Genomic DNA, 14,376 nt, shown 5'->3' with positions numbered 1-14,376 from the left:
AGTGTGATGTGCATATGTTGGCAAATACACACTCGTGTGAGTATACCCATTCCCTTTCTTGTGGGTGGGGGTTTCAGGAGCATGAAAGGCTAAGTCAGGGCTCCTCACCTTCTGCACGCTGCACACCTTAAACCCAGTTCCTCATGTTGTGGTGACCCCCAACCATAAAATTAATTTAATTGCTACTTCAAAACTGTAACCTTGTTTCTCTTATGAATCGTAATGTAAATATCTGTGTTTTCAGGTGGCCTTAGGCAACCCCTGAGAAAGGTCATTTGATCCCCCAAAAGGGGTAGAAACTCACAGGTTGTGAACCATTGGCCTTACTGGTGAAGAGAGGGCTCTGGTAATGTGTTTTGCGTATGAATGCACATGTGCACGTGTAGAAGTCAGAAGACAGCTTGGATAGCGTTTCCTAAGAGTAGTCCATGTTGCTTTTTGAGACAGGGCTTCTGACTGTCCTGAGGCTCTCGGTATAGGTTGGCTGGCCCCCTGGCCTGATCACGTGGTTTTGAGTAAAACATGTCCTTACTGCCCAGGACAGAGAGCTAGGACAGCTTAGCTGTTAAGCTTACGACTCGGTGGGAGGGAAACATGAGAAGAGCACGGAGCTTTTTGTTTTGTGCCAAAGCCTCTATTTCGGGAATAAACTCTGCAGGTCAGAAATGTTGATGTGAACATTAAATCCATTTCTTACCATTTTCTTGTTCTATATTTTACTTCCAGAATAGTTAATGCAACTCCGACTGGGATAAACAGTAGCATATATTTCAAGCTTTAGGCTAGTCCTAATTTTTTTAAAAAAAAATTGGTAAATAATAACATTTCAATATGCTCACCCATGTCTTGCTTCTTTGTCTTCATATAGAAGACAGAGTTTTTGCACACTTTCACAGTAACAAGTGTTGAAAAATAAACAGTACTGGAGAGGTCCTTTCTTTTTTTTTTTTGGTGGAACATATCATTCAGTGGTAGAGCCTAGCCAACACAGGACTGCCAGTTTGAGAGCCAAAAATAAAACAAACACGCTTCAGCTGGACCTGACTGTACACACTTGGAATTCCAGAAGTTGGGAGGCTGAGACAGGAGGATCAGACCAGTTTGAGGTTACCCAGTAAGACTGTATGCAGTTCCGGTTACCCAGTAAGACTGTATGCAGTTCACAGAAACAGACAAAATTAAAGAGAACTCTTATTTTTAATTTTCTCACATTTTGTTGCTAATCATACTATTAGTGTCCTTTCAAATGTTTTGGGTGTCAAATTAAAAATAAAAGAAGAATAATTTTGGAGCCCTTGTCCAGCATGTGCTAGGCCCTGGGTGCCATCTCTAGTACTGCTAAAGAGAAAAACCAAGCAAATCCAGAAACCAGGACATCTTTGACAACTACAGTGCTTTTAGCTTCTTCAGTTCTTTATCCTCTAAACGTCCCTGTCCCTTCCTTCTTTGTGCATGGTTCTGGGAATCGAACCCAGGACTTTGTGTGTGGCAGGCTTTCCTTCCACCACTTAGCCGCTGCAACCTCAGCATCTCTCAGTTTTGTTTCTATTGCCCCGAGTTAACATTTGGAAGTACCAACCTTTACATTGTTTATCTCAGGACTAATTTCTTGGGTTTTTTTTTTTTTCAATTTATACAGCTCCCTGCTAGAGATTTCTTTCTTGATGAGGTTCAGTCATTTGTAGAGCTCAGAAGTGGATGAGAACCAAGAGAGAGAAATGTCAGACAGTGGGAGGGATGTGTTAGGGTGTAAAGAAAGCAAAACCGAGGTGTTGGCACTTAGATGGGATTGGATGCCAGCCCTGTCAGTCACCAGCAGTGGATGCTTAGCAACGTCTGCAGACGATGAGCAAATGGTTTGAGGTCTTGAACAGGAATCTCATCTTTGAAGGGGCTAATGCCGGCCTACAGGTTTACTGCGGAATCTGGTCTGTAGGACCAGGGCACTGTGCACCTTGAGGTCTCCTGAGGCAAAAGTACATGAGAATGTCGTCACACTTCTGTTGCCTTCCATTACTGTTTAAGAGGACGTGGAGATAGAGATGGAGACTGCTTAGCTCCACTGAGATGACCTTCGTCTTTTACAAAACATTTATATTTACTTATGTATACATAGGTGTGTGTTGGTGTGTATACAAGTAAGGGCTGGTGCACTTGAGGCCAGAGGTGACTGATACCCTCGGGCTAGAGTGATAGGCAGCTGTGAGCTGCTTGATATGGTTGCAGGGAAATGCGACCATGTCCTTTGCAAGAACAGCACCCGATCCTAACCCCTGAACAATCTCCCCAGCCCTTGAGAACCTCCTCTTGTTATTCAGTTGAATTCTGTTGGCTGGACCTGTTCGTTTCCACACACCCCTCCCAAACTCTCTCATCTGATTGCTTTTTCTGCGTGAAGCATTATGTTAAAAAGTAGATTACAGTAAAGATTTCTCTATCCAGAATTCTTGGAAATGAGTTAGCTTGGCAAGACCCCCCCCCCCCAGAGAGCAGACACTTTACATTTCATTTTTTCTCACTAAAGACTATTTTTCATCTTTAAAATATATTAGATGTTGAGAAAAATAGGGCCTAAAGTGCATTGAACAAACATCTGAACCCAGTTTTATCGATGAGTATTTGGATGTGTTTACTTTACATACTTACACACACACACACACACACACACACACACAGTATTTATTGTGTGTGTATATAATTTTCACAAGAATATTATATTTTCATTTTTACAAGGTTATAAGCTGAGAGACTGCAGTGGTTTGAGTGAGAGTTGCATCCATAGGCTCATGTGTTTGAACATTTGGTTCTTGGTGGTGGAACAGTTCTAGAAGGATTAGGAGGTGTAGCCTTGTTGGAGGAGGTGTGTCGCTGGGAGAGGGCTTTGACATTTCAAAAGACTCACACCATTTTCAGTGAGCTCTCTCTTCCTTCAGCCTGAGGCTTGAGATAATGACCTCTCAGCTATTCCAGCCATGATGCCATTGCTCCGCATCATGGACTCAAACGCTCTAGAACCGTGAGTCCAATTAAACACTCTTTTATAAGTTGCCCTTGTCATGTTGTTTCATCACAACAACAGAAAAGTAACTGAGAACAGAGAACTTGCTGTCTGGTCACTGCTCAATACTTAAGACAGTGCCCAGTGAGTGTCAGGCTCGAAGTAAACTCTTTATAGTGTTTATAGTTCTGCCGCCTTTTCCTTTCTTTCCTGAGATGTAATCCCAACTCAGACAGCTGTTGCACAGCAACATGCTAGGTTCCAACAGTGACACTAATGACCCCTAATAAGAACTACCCTCAAGGAATGCATTTCAGTGCCATGATCCAAGATAGGAAAGGTGAGATCAGAGGTAGCTATTACGGACTGCTGTGGGGCTCACCTTGTAATTCAGCACCTGGATGTGAAGACAGGAAGATGGGGAATTCAAGGTCATGCCCAATACATAGTGAGTTTGAGGCTGGCCTGGGCTACACGAGGCCCTGCCTTGAGAAAGAGGAGGAAATAAAAAGGAACTGTATAGAAACTAGAACATTCTTTGTGTATCTGCAGAAACATAGGATATCTGGCTGGCTGGTTGTCTGAAGTCACCATTGGGATGAGATTTGAGAAAAAGAGATGGGGCAGGTTCCAGGGCAGACAGGACAGCTGATCCAAAGCTAAGCAGTTGGAAGAGGATTTGTAGAGATCAAAACTTTGTGGATGAGAGCTGCCTGCACTGTTTGCCCAGAGGAGGATCAAGAGAAGATACTGGCCAGAGAACAGAGGTATTGGGCCGTTCTTACACATGGCAGGTAGCACTAGGTCCTAACTAATGGCTAATTAACACATTAACTGAAAACTGATATTCAGGAGACTGACTGTCATATTGTGATATGATAAGAAGTATGTGGGTTCTTTCCATAGTTTCTAGCATGTGGCTGCCCGAAAGACAGAATCTGCAGTGAGAGGAGTGGCTGGTGGCTGGGGTTCCTAGGTCATGGAGGATGCGAGCTGGTTTCCAGAGTAGGCAAAGTAAAACTAGAGGGTGTCTTACTTTTCTGTTGTGATGAAACACCACACACAAGGCAGTGTATAGAAGGAAGGGTTTCTCAGAGCTTACTATTCCAGAGAGATGAGAGTTCATTGCCATCATGGCTGGGAAATGAGGCAGGCAGCAGGCAGGCCTGGCAGCTGGGAGCAGCTAAGGGCTCACATCTTAAATCTCAGGTGGGAATTAGAGTATCAACTAGGAGTAGTGCATGTCTTTGAAACCTCAGGGCATAACACTAGTGACATCCTTCCTCTAGCAAGGCCACATCTCCTAAACCTACCCATACAGTGCCACCAACTGGGGACCAGGTGTTCAAACAGCTGAGCCAATGGACATTCAAACAAACCCAGAGGGGCCAAAGCTAGAGTGCCAAATGCTTTAACCAGCCATGCCTATATATGGAAGCTTCCACAAGCCCCCAGGCAAGTGGTTATCAGCCTTCCTAACGCCTCCACCCTTTAATGCGGTTCTTCACGTTATGGTGATTCCCCCAACTGTAAAAAAAATTTATTGCTACTTCATATCTGCAGTTTTACTGCTGTTATGAATTGTGGTGCAAACATCTGTGTTTTCGAGTGTTCTTAGGCAACTCTTGGGAAAGGGTTGTTTAAACCCAAAGGGTTCACTTTCCTCAGATTGAGAACCACTGCCCTAGGCTGTGCTCAGTCACCTGGAAGCTCTTCACCCCGTGCTTCTAGTAAGTCACACAGCCGGAAGAAGAAATCTGTACTTTAATCCGGATAGTTTGTAAATAGACTTTTTTGTTTTTTGGTGGTGGTGGTGGTGGTGGTGGTGGTGGTGGTGGTGGTGGTGGTACAGAGTTTCCTTATGAAGCCCCTCACCACCTGGCCCTTTCCCCTCACCTACACACACTTTCTCTTCCATACCACTCCATGTGTGTCTTCTGGCAGCAGATGCGTGGCAGGCAGTTCTCCAGCATTGCACAGCTACGAAGATGCTGCAGCTACCATAGCTTAAGGACTCAGCCCCACAAGACTGGCTCCCATTTCAGGTTCCTTTGCCCGTGTTTCTAACTGACTAGTTCTGCACCAGGCCTTGCTAGCCCCCCGACCCCTCTCAGGTGTCACTCATTTGCACATTAACGCAGGGAAACACTTAGGTTTGCTGGTTTATCATAAAGGACATCATAGAAGAAACAGATGCTTCTCTTAATGGAAGTGCGTGAGCGCAAAGGCGCCATGGCTGTGACAAACCGCATCTTGTGGTCAGGTCTTTGGGATCGGTGAAGAAGGAATTGGAGGATTGTGGCCGTGGGATTGACAAACCCACGAGTTTTATGAGCAGAGCTTACTCAAGACCTTCTGAAGGGAAGCAAGGACTCGTATCTGGAGCTGCCTGCTAGAGGCCGTTGATGTTCGATTTGACAAAGAATCTGTCCTGAAAGCTTGAGTGAAATTGAAGCAAAAAATGATGGACTGTTTGGCAGAGGGGATTTCAAGAGAAAATGATAGATTGCATTGTGGTTATTGCACACTGCATTTACTGAGATTTAAAGTGTGCAAGAGAGCAGAAGACAGAATAGAAACAGGAAACATGTAGTCTGGGAGGGAGAGGGATGTGAACCTAGCTAAAGTTGAAGAGAGGATGTGGTGCAGACAACATGGCTGTAATTGTTAAAGAAATTAGTGTCATTAAGGAGGAACCTGGGTTTTGCACTGTGACCATAGGAAAGGTCACTTGAGAGTAAAACCTCTCTTATCAGAGTTTCAGGGTGCTGCAGTACAAATTGAGCTGGAAAGCTACTGCCTTAAAAGACAGAGCCGTCAGAGGATCCTGCTGGAAAATGGCTGTCCTGAGGGCCACACATTTGAGGAATTATCTTAAGTCTCAGAACAGACTTTGGACTTTGAACCTTGTGGAAACTGATAAAACTATAGGGATGGGCTGGAGAGTTGGCTCAGCAGTTAAAAGCAGTAGCTGTTCTTGCAGGGAACCTAGATTTGAACCTTGGCACCCATGTGGCAGCTCAGAACACTTTGTAATTCCAGTTCCAGGGGGTCTGACACCTTCTTCTGGCCTTCTTGGGTACCAGGCATACACATGGGGGGGACAGACAAACCTGCAAGCAAAACACTTGTACATGTTCAATTGATTTCATTAATTAAAAGAAGATGATAGGGACCTTTGAAGTTGGACTTAAATGCTTGTTTAAAGCATTATGCCATGGCTCTGAGTCTGTGGGGGCCAGGAGCAGAATATTATGATGCAGATATAGCCACAGGTTCTCGTGGTTGAACATTTGGTCCCCAGCTGATGGGCGGTGCTGTTGTAGAAGTGGAGTCCAGGCTTGGGGCATGGGGAGGGGCTGAGCTTTGTAGCCCAGCTCTGCTCTTTGTCTTATCTCTGCTTTCTGGTCCATATGGAAGTGAGTAAGTAGCCTGTAACCGCTAGCACAGCCACTTCTCCCATCATGCCTTCCTCACTATGGACTGTGTGTACCCTCAAAGTGTGAGCCCAAATAAGTCCTTCCCCTCTTACAGTTGATGCTTACAAGCTTTTGGTTATAGGAACAAGAGCAGCCCTTCTGACTGGTGTGGATCATTGCGTGTATCTGATTGGTACATCACTGTGATTTTGATTTGCATTCCCTAATAGTGGTATTGGACATTTGTTGCTTATATATCTTCTGCTCATATTTTCTGTTGTCACTGTCATTATTGTAATCCTCTTCCAGGTGTTTCTTATACCATACTATTTATGGTAACATAGCTGCCAACCTATCCCTGCATATTCTAAAGATCAAGGAATAAGGAGAGGAAGGGGGTGAGGGGAGACTCGACACACAGACATATGACTGTATGCTTGTGTGTTTCTATGTGTGCATGTACAATCTCATTTTTGTTTTATGAAACCCATAGGGCATTAGTAGTGGCTTCAGGTTTATGAGCTGAGGAGGCTACGCTTGGGAGACATCTGAGAACCTACAATATGGTCTGAGCCAGTTACATTACTGTAACTGACTTTGGACACGTCATTTTTAACCTATGAAAGTCAGTTTCTTTATCTGTGAAGTAGGGATCTGTGTTACAGATCTCTCAGAAGAGACAAATACAAATGTATTCTTTAATGGGCCAGCACAGGCATGTGTGGAGCAAAACGACTTGTGATACAGAGAGAACGTGAGCATTGGCCACCTCTGTTCTCTTCACACAGCTCACACTGTTCTGAGGTAGGTTCTTTTCTTTTTTTTAAACAAAAATGACAGGAAGCAACAATAACTTTTCTTTGATTTCTCTTCACATCAATAGACTCAATTCCCCAATAAAAAGACATAGACTAACAGACTGGCTACACAAACAGGACCCAACATTTTGCTGCTTACAGGAAACCCACCTCAGGGATAAAGACAGACACTACCTCAGAGTAAAAGGCTGGAAAACAATTTTCCAAGCAAATGGTCCGAAGAAACAAGCTGGAGTAGCCATTCTAATATCGAATAAAATTGACTTCCAACCCAGAGTTATCAAAAAAGACAAGGAGGGGCACTTCATACTCATCAAAGGTAAAATCTGAGGTAGTTTCTCTTCCTCCTCGTTATCTGCGTTGAAAAATGGCCCCTTGGTAGCATTTGCTCCCTCTGTGTCAGATACCAGAGCAAACACGTGGCTCAGGCTTTCTCAGACCAGCCTCGGTGGCTCGTGGCTCGGGAGCGATTGGAGCACTCTGTTTTGCAGTGCAGAGCTACAATCCGAATCTCAGAGCTGCTACTGCCGCTCTGCTCTTCCTCAGCTTGCTAACACAATCCGTTACCATGGTGACTCCTAGGCACTAACATGGACACTCTGTTCCAAAGTTCACATTTCATATGTAAAATACCTCTTACGTACAGCACAGGGGTGCTACTAGGAGCTGAGCTCACCTCCTTGAACAGTGGTTTATCCAGTGTTGCCAGAGTCCATTTTGCCATTCACTGTAATGGTTGCTTAATCAAGAGTGGCTCCTCATTGGCCAGATAGTTTAGGATGATTTTCAGGAAACAAAATATGGTTTAAAAAAAAAAAAAAGCTGCTATTTTAAATGAGTGATTAAGACTTCTTTGATCTAGAAAAGTTAAAAATGAGCCAAATGTTTCACTTTGAGTCCTTTCAGTTCCAATGTTTGTATAAAAATGTGTAATGCTTACTAATGCTCTAAAAGGTTGATCTAGTTGGCAGGGTTATTCTGTTTAGGGGAGTACCGAATGAGGACATCCTTTCTCTTTTGAAGACTTTATTGATTATTATTTGTGGGTGTCGGTCTCTGTGTCTATGTGTGTTTGTGTGTATAGGCATGTGTGTGCAGATGTCTATAGAGGCAAGAAGGGCACATTAGATCTAGAGCTGGAGTTTACAAGCCGTTGGGAGGCTTCCATGTGGGGCCTGGGAACCTAATTCCTCTACTTTGAATTAAGAGCAGCAAGAACTCCCCCCCCCCCCCAGCAAAAACATCTCTCCAGCCCCAGAACTAGGAAGTCTTGGTATTAGTAAAGAACCATTAGATACGTGTATGGCTGTCAAAATCTTATCAGGTCCTTCATTGTGAAGAATGAGGCTTTGTCTAAAATCAGCTCCTTGCTTTTTCCACTAAGTAACCAGAGAATCTTTTTCCCCCCATTTTATTTATTTATTTATTTATTTATTTATTTATTTATCATTAGATATTTCTTTATTTACATTTCAAATATTATCCCCTTTCCTAGTTTCCCCTCCGAAAAGGCCCTATCCCTTTATCGTTCTCCCTACTCACCAACTCACCCACTCCTGATTCCTGGCCCTGGCATTCCCCTATACTGGGGCATAGAACCTTCACAGGAGCAAGGGCCTCTCCTCCCATTGATGCCCGACTAGGCCACCCTCTGCTACGTATGCAGCTAGAGCCATGAGTTCCACGATGTGTTTTCTTTGGTTGGCGGTTTAGTCCCTGGGAGCTCTGGGGGTACTGGTTAGTTCGTATTGTTGTTCCTCCTATGGGATTGCAAACCCCTTCAGCTCCTTAGGTCCTTTCTCTAGCTCCTTCATCAGGGACCCTGTACTCTGTCCAATGGATGGCTGTGAGCATCCACTTTTGTATTTGTTAGTAGCCAGAGAATCTTCTCTCTTCACCTTTCACTGTTAAAAGTATCTGTATGATGCCCTACTATGTGTCAAATGCAGTTGTGTGGTGGTCTCATTAATTCTTACAATAGCCCTTTGAAATAAAATATCTGCAGTTTGTAGGAGATCTCGTGTGCTAGAGGACATTTGCCTGATGGGATAAACCCATGTGGTACTGGAGCTGGGCTCTTCTGCTTGCCAGGAGGACCAGGTCTTCTTCACGTAACTCTGTGTTTGTCCTTGATGGAGACCATTCTCAGGCAAGGTCAACACTTGCCTACCCAGCTCCAAGCTCAGGTGATAGTTTATCAGTTACAACAGTGTTTCTCAACCTGTGGGTCTCAACCCCCTTTTGGGGGGGGGGAGAGTTGTTGACCCTTTCACCAGGGTTGCAGATGGAATTCATAACACTAGCAGAATTACAGTTATGAAGTATCCACAACAATAATTTTATGATTGGGGCGTCATCCAACATGAGGAGCTATATTAAAGGGTCGCAGCATTAGGAAGATTGAGAACTGATGGTCTAGAGAGTCCACTCTAGAAAGAAGATGTACTTTAAACGTCTGGCTAAGTTTCAAGTGTTGTCCCTGCCATCTTCTTTTAGAGCCTATGTTATTCTGGCCAACTTTCTTAGAATCTCAGCTTAAAATTTCTTCAAGGACAAAATGGCTATGCTCCTCCTAACCACGTGGGAAGAACTAGAAATAATGTAGATGAAGTTACAGTCAGTTGTAAACCTCTCTGTGGGTTCTTGGAATTGAACCTAGGTTATCCGGAAGAAGCCAGTGCTCTTAGCTGCCAAGCCATCTCTCTAGCTCCAAGATAAATGATTTTTAAAGACATAAATACAAATTATTGAGAGATTGAATTCAAATGATTTCATTAGGTAACATTTTAGTTCTGTCTTTCTGAGACTTTTTGGCTTGTATAAAAATACTTTCCTGCCCAATTGCAGGAACTTTTTTTGGGAGGAGATGCATGGAAGGGTGCTGAGACAGGGTTTCCCTGGCTGTTCTGGAACTAGCTCTGTAGAACAAGTTGGCCTTGAACTCAGAGATCTGCCTGCGTCTACCTCCCACGTGCTGGGATTAAAGGTGTGCACCACCATCACCCAGGGTAGAGTTTCTCATTATTTGTATTTAATGCCGAAAGGTCTGTGATCTTATTTTTACTAGAAATGCAGATTGTATATGAAGTTACCATTTCCACCTTAGAAATTGGATTAACTAACTCTGCAGAGGACATCATTTTATAGAAAATATTTAATTTTAAATAGAAGCACTAAAAGGAAAACTTAGTTGCAGTATAACAATAGTTCCATCTTACAGGTGAAAGGGGAAAAACAAAGGCTGTTCTCTGGTAGAAGAACTGTTTGGTAGAGGCTATTGGTTCCTCTGCTTTAGTTTTGAGTTTGGCTGTGAGCAAGTTCAACCTCCCCCACCCCTTTATCATAACAGAAATAAGGTAGGGCCTCACTGAATCCATCAGAAAGAAACAGACTCTGCAATTACCCTGTGTCTAGAAGCGGCCTTACCCCCATGCTCAGTGCGTGGTACTGGCTCGTCTCCATCATCCTTCTCAAGTCTACAGTGTCCTGTGACTAATATGCTCCATCTGTCTGGGTCACTGCTGTGGAGTACTGTCTATTTGCAGCAGTGTTATGGCCACAAGGAAAGCTTTCCTCTTTGTTGGTTGAAAGCTTTCCCTGCAATTAGCAAAACAAGCATGCCTCTTAGAGCGAGCCTGTGGAAAGGCAGCTAGAGTCCACTGTACACAAACACTTTGGAAAACAATTTGGCTTTGCTTAGAGGAGTGAACTTGTGCAGGCCCCTAGCCTTGCCATCTTTCCCTGGGAAGAGCCTGCAGAAACTTGCCGGAGGTACCAGGGGACAAGTGCCAGAATATTATGGCAGCATTATTCACAACAGCTGGAAATTGAAAACTCCCAAGATCCTCAGCAGTAGAATAGAACTGGGAATTGTGAGCCTCTTCACACAATGAAAAATGTGGAATGGTGGGGGGAAAAAAAGGGAATGAGGCGTAGCCACGTGACTCAATAGGGATGAATCTCAGCATCAGATCTTAAAGAAGAGGAAGTCTCAGGAGAAAATATACAGTGTGCTTCCTTTACATTGGGCTTAACTTAGGCACAATACAGTGGCATATTGAGAATACGTATGTGGTGAGACCATAGAGAGAAACAAAGGAATGATTGGTTCAAAACTCAGTCTAGTGATATGTCTTTGTGTTGGGGAGGTGCTGAAGAACGAGCGGAGAAAATGCGGTCAGCAAGTGCATACATGGCCTCCCAAACAGAGGCCTACATCATATGTGTTCGATTTCAGTGCTCATCATTGCATGACAGTTACATTGGAACTTTCACTGAACCCCGAGTGTGATCTCACAGCTCCCATGTGGGGGTCAGGAGTGTGGGAACGGGTTAGCTGGATGGTTTTGACTGGGGTCTTGCGGAGTTGCAGTGCAACCACCTAGTGCTAAGAGATGTGTTTCTAAGATGGCACACATGCGTGGTTGTTTTTACTGTTTGAGGAAGTATATTTTACCAAAAATGCGTCCCTCTCTGCAGAACTTCTTTTTGTTGGTGTGTGTGTGTGTGTGTGAGAGAGAGAGAGAGAGAGCGGGAGCGGGAGGGGGGAGGGGGAGGGGGAGGGGGAGAGAGAGAGAGAAAGAGAGAGAAGAAGAGGAGGAGGAGGAGGAGGAGGAGGAGAGAGGAAGAGAGAACATATCAAAGGACAATCCATATGTGTCCTCACCTTCCAGGGGCTGGGTCTCTTTCTCATTGTTCACTGCTGTGCCTCGACTAGTCATTGGTCAGTGGCTTGTGATCTTGCAGGGACTCTCCTTTCTGTGTCACTCCTCTTACCTAGGATCGCTGGGATGGCAGTCATGCCTGCTGCTTCTGGCTTTATTACATGGAATCTGGAGATTTGAACTCAGGTCTTCATGCTTGCATGGCAAGTGTTTTACGAGCTGTATGCCCTGCTCTTGAAGCACTTATTGAGTGTCTTCATGTCCTGGCAAACAGCTCCCCTTCAACAACAGAATAAGATATGAGCTGCAGAGTCTTCATATAACATTTGAAATATTTCTCTGGCACTCCCCCAGTGTTGTGGCATTTGTGCACAGAAGTGTTACTCAGCATGGAAGGAGATGAAGTCCAGCGGTGCTGGGAAGCAGGGACCATTGGCCGCCATTTTGGAGGCTGGCTTCCACAATTTCTCTATTTTAAACATATTTCAGAATAATAACTTTTTAGAGACAAAACTAAATTGATGATTATTTATTTATTTTGGATTTTTTGAGACAGGCTCTCTCTATGTATGTAGCCTTTGACTGTCCTGGAACTCACTCTGTAGACCAGGTTGGCCTCAAACTCAGAGATCTGCCTGCCTCTGCCTCCCTAGTGTTGGAATTAAAGACCTGCACCATCACCATCTGGAGATGTTTATTTTTATATACTAATCGTACAATTATCACTTTAAATGAAAATGTCTCACCAGTCAGTATAGGGTGGAAAATGTCTCCAGTGTGAAGTGCAGCTCCTGCGTGGGTGAGCCTGCCTAATGAGCTTGTGCCTGTAGTGGGGCAGTGGGTGGGAAGGATGGGGGTGGGGGGGGATTGGACTTCATTGACACCTGTTGTCAGGTTGGGAGATAGAGATGGGATTACAGGTCTCTAGATTTCATTTTGTCTGCCTCTACGTCTGGCAAAAATCTGTGACTTCTGGTTTTGAAGAGATGTCTTCAGAACACAGATAATTATGAAGTTACATTCCATGAAGTCAAAATGGGATTTTTTTTTCCTTAAGAATTTAAGTATCAGTGGCAATCTCTTTCTTATTTTAATGTTAACAACTTTCAAGTTGTTAACTTATTTGCTTAACTTTCAACCAACAAAATCTTTAAGATCAAGGTTTCTAAGCCGGGCATGGTGGTGCATGCCTTTAATCCCAGCACTTGGGAGGCAGAGGCAGGCGGATTTCTGAGTTCGAGGCCAGCCTGGTCTACAAAGTGAGTTCCAGGACAGCCAGGGCTACACAGAGAAACCCTATCTCGAACCCCCCCACCCCCACCCCCCAAAAATAAAATCAAGGTTTCTAGAAACTACCTTATGTATTTCCCCCTTAGTTTTGAGTGGCTGTAGAAGCGGCTGCTTAGAGTATTTTGGGGGTCCAAGTGCCCCAGTTAGTGAGTCTCCTTTGTGAACCCCAACATCTCTGGAAGGCAGTCCAAGCTTCAGGTGAAGAAGAGGCTGGGAGAGTGTTTCTCACTGTTTAAGCTAACTAGTGAAGAAGACAGGACTGCTCGCGCACTAGCTCTCCCTCCTCGGGCTTCGCTCACCAGTTAAGCTTCACCCCTTCAGCCTCTGTGCGCAGACATCTGCTTAGCAGAGAGGTCCTTGCCATCAGTGCACGGAGAGTTTGTGTCTCCCCTCTGCTTCTGGGCTTCACTTGTGCGCTGAGCCTGTGCTCTGCTATATTGCACTGTCGGTTCCCTTGGGTGGAAAGGAGAGTCCACCAGCAATGGCTTCCCTTGATTGTGGCAAAGACGAAAGTGACCAGTGTTCCACGTGACGCTTGCTGTTTACTTCAGTTAGGCAGACTCTGGAGAAAAGGGAGGAAAATGAATTATATGTATAAAATGCCAAAAATACACGAAGGTTATTGTGTCTACAAGGAAGTATAATTATTAGCAGTGATTATAGTAATTGTGGTGATTACAGGACTAATGGTACTATTAAACATGACTGTGGATGTCTTCTCTTAGGAAACACGTTGGCGCACACCCCCGCGCCATCCCTTAGGTGGGAGCGTTGCTTGACCCTTTGGCTCCGGGCTGCTTTTCAGAAGACCATCATCATCCCTGGGGCAGAGCGAACCGTAGTGAGACAGACTCGGGTTCAGAAGTCCAAAGACTTAAATAGGGATTTAATTCCCATTACTTTCTACTTGAGTATCGTTGTTAGACACCTTCTTTGGCTCTTAGCCACTTTCTCTAGAGAGAAGTTGGTAAACTCACTGGGAATTGTAGGGGACGATTGGGTGGGTTAGGAACCCCCGACACAGAAGACCTGTGGTAACACTTAGGTCATACCCAGCAGCCTGTCTGGGGAGCACATGGTTGGACTTAGGATAGGCCAAGTCCGGCTAGCTTTGCCTCAGAGGATCTGAGGAAGACCTGCAGTTTCACTGTGGTTTTTGATTGTAAAAAAAAAAAAAAAAAAAAAAC

At 44.4% G+C, this 14,376-nt stretch overlaps 1 protein-coding gene across 10 annotated transcripts in view; it reads left to right on the top strand.

Annotated features, from left to right (window-relative positions):
• Sgms1 (sphingomyelin synthase 1) overlaps positions 1-14,376 on the top strand; it is a 267,159-nt gene that overhangs the window by 22,768 nt on the left and 230,015 nt on the right. The window lies entirely within an intron of this gene.

This window comes from Mus musculus, chromosome 19, assembly GCF_000001635.26.
Source record: "Mus musculus strain C57BL/6J chromosome 19, GRCm38.p6 C57BL/6J".
Taxonomy (NCBI): domain Eukaryota; kingdom Metazoa; phylum Chordata; class Mammalia; order Rodentia; family Muridae; genus Mus; species Mus musculus.
This window is presented reverse-complemented; position numbering and strand designations above follow the sequence as displayed.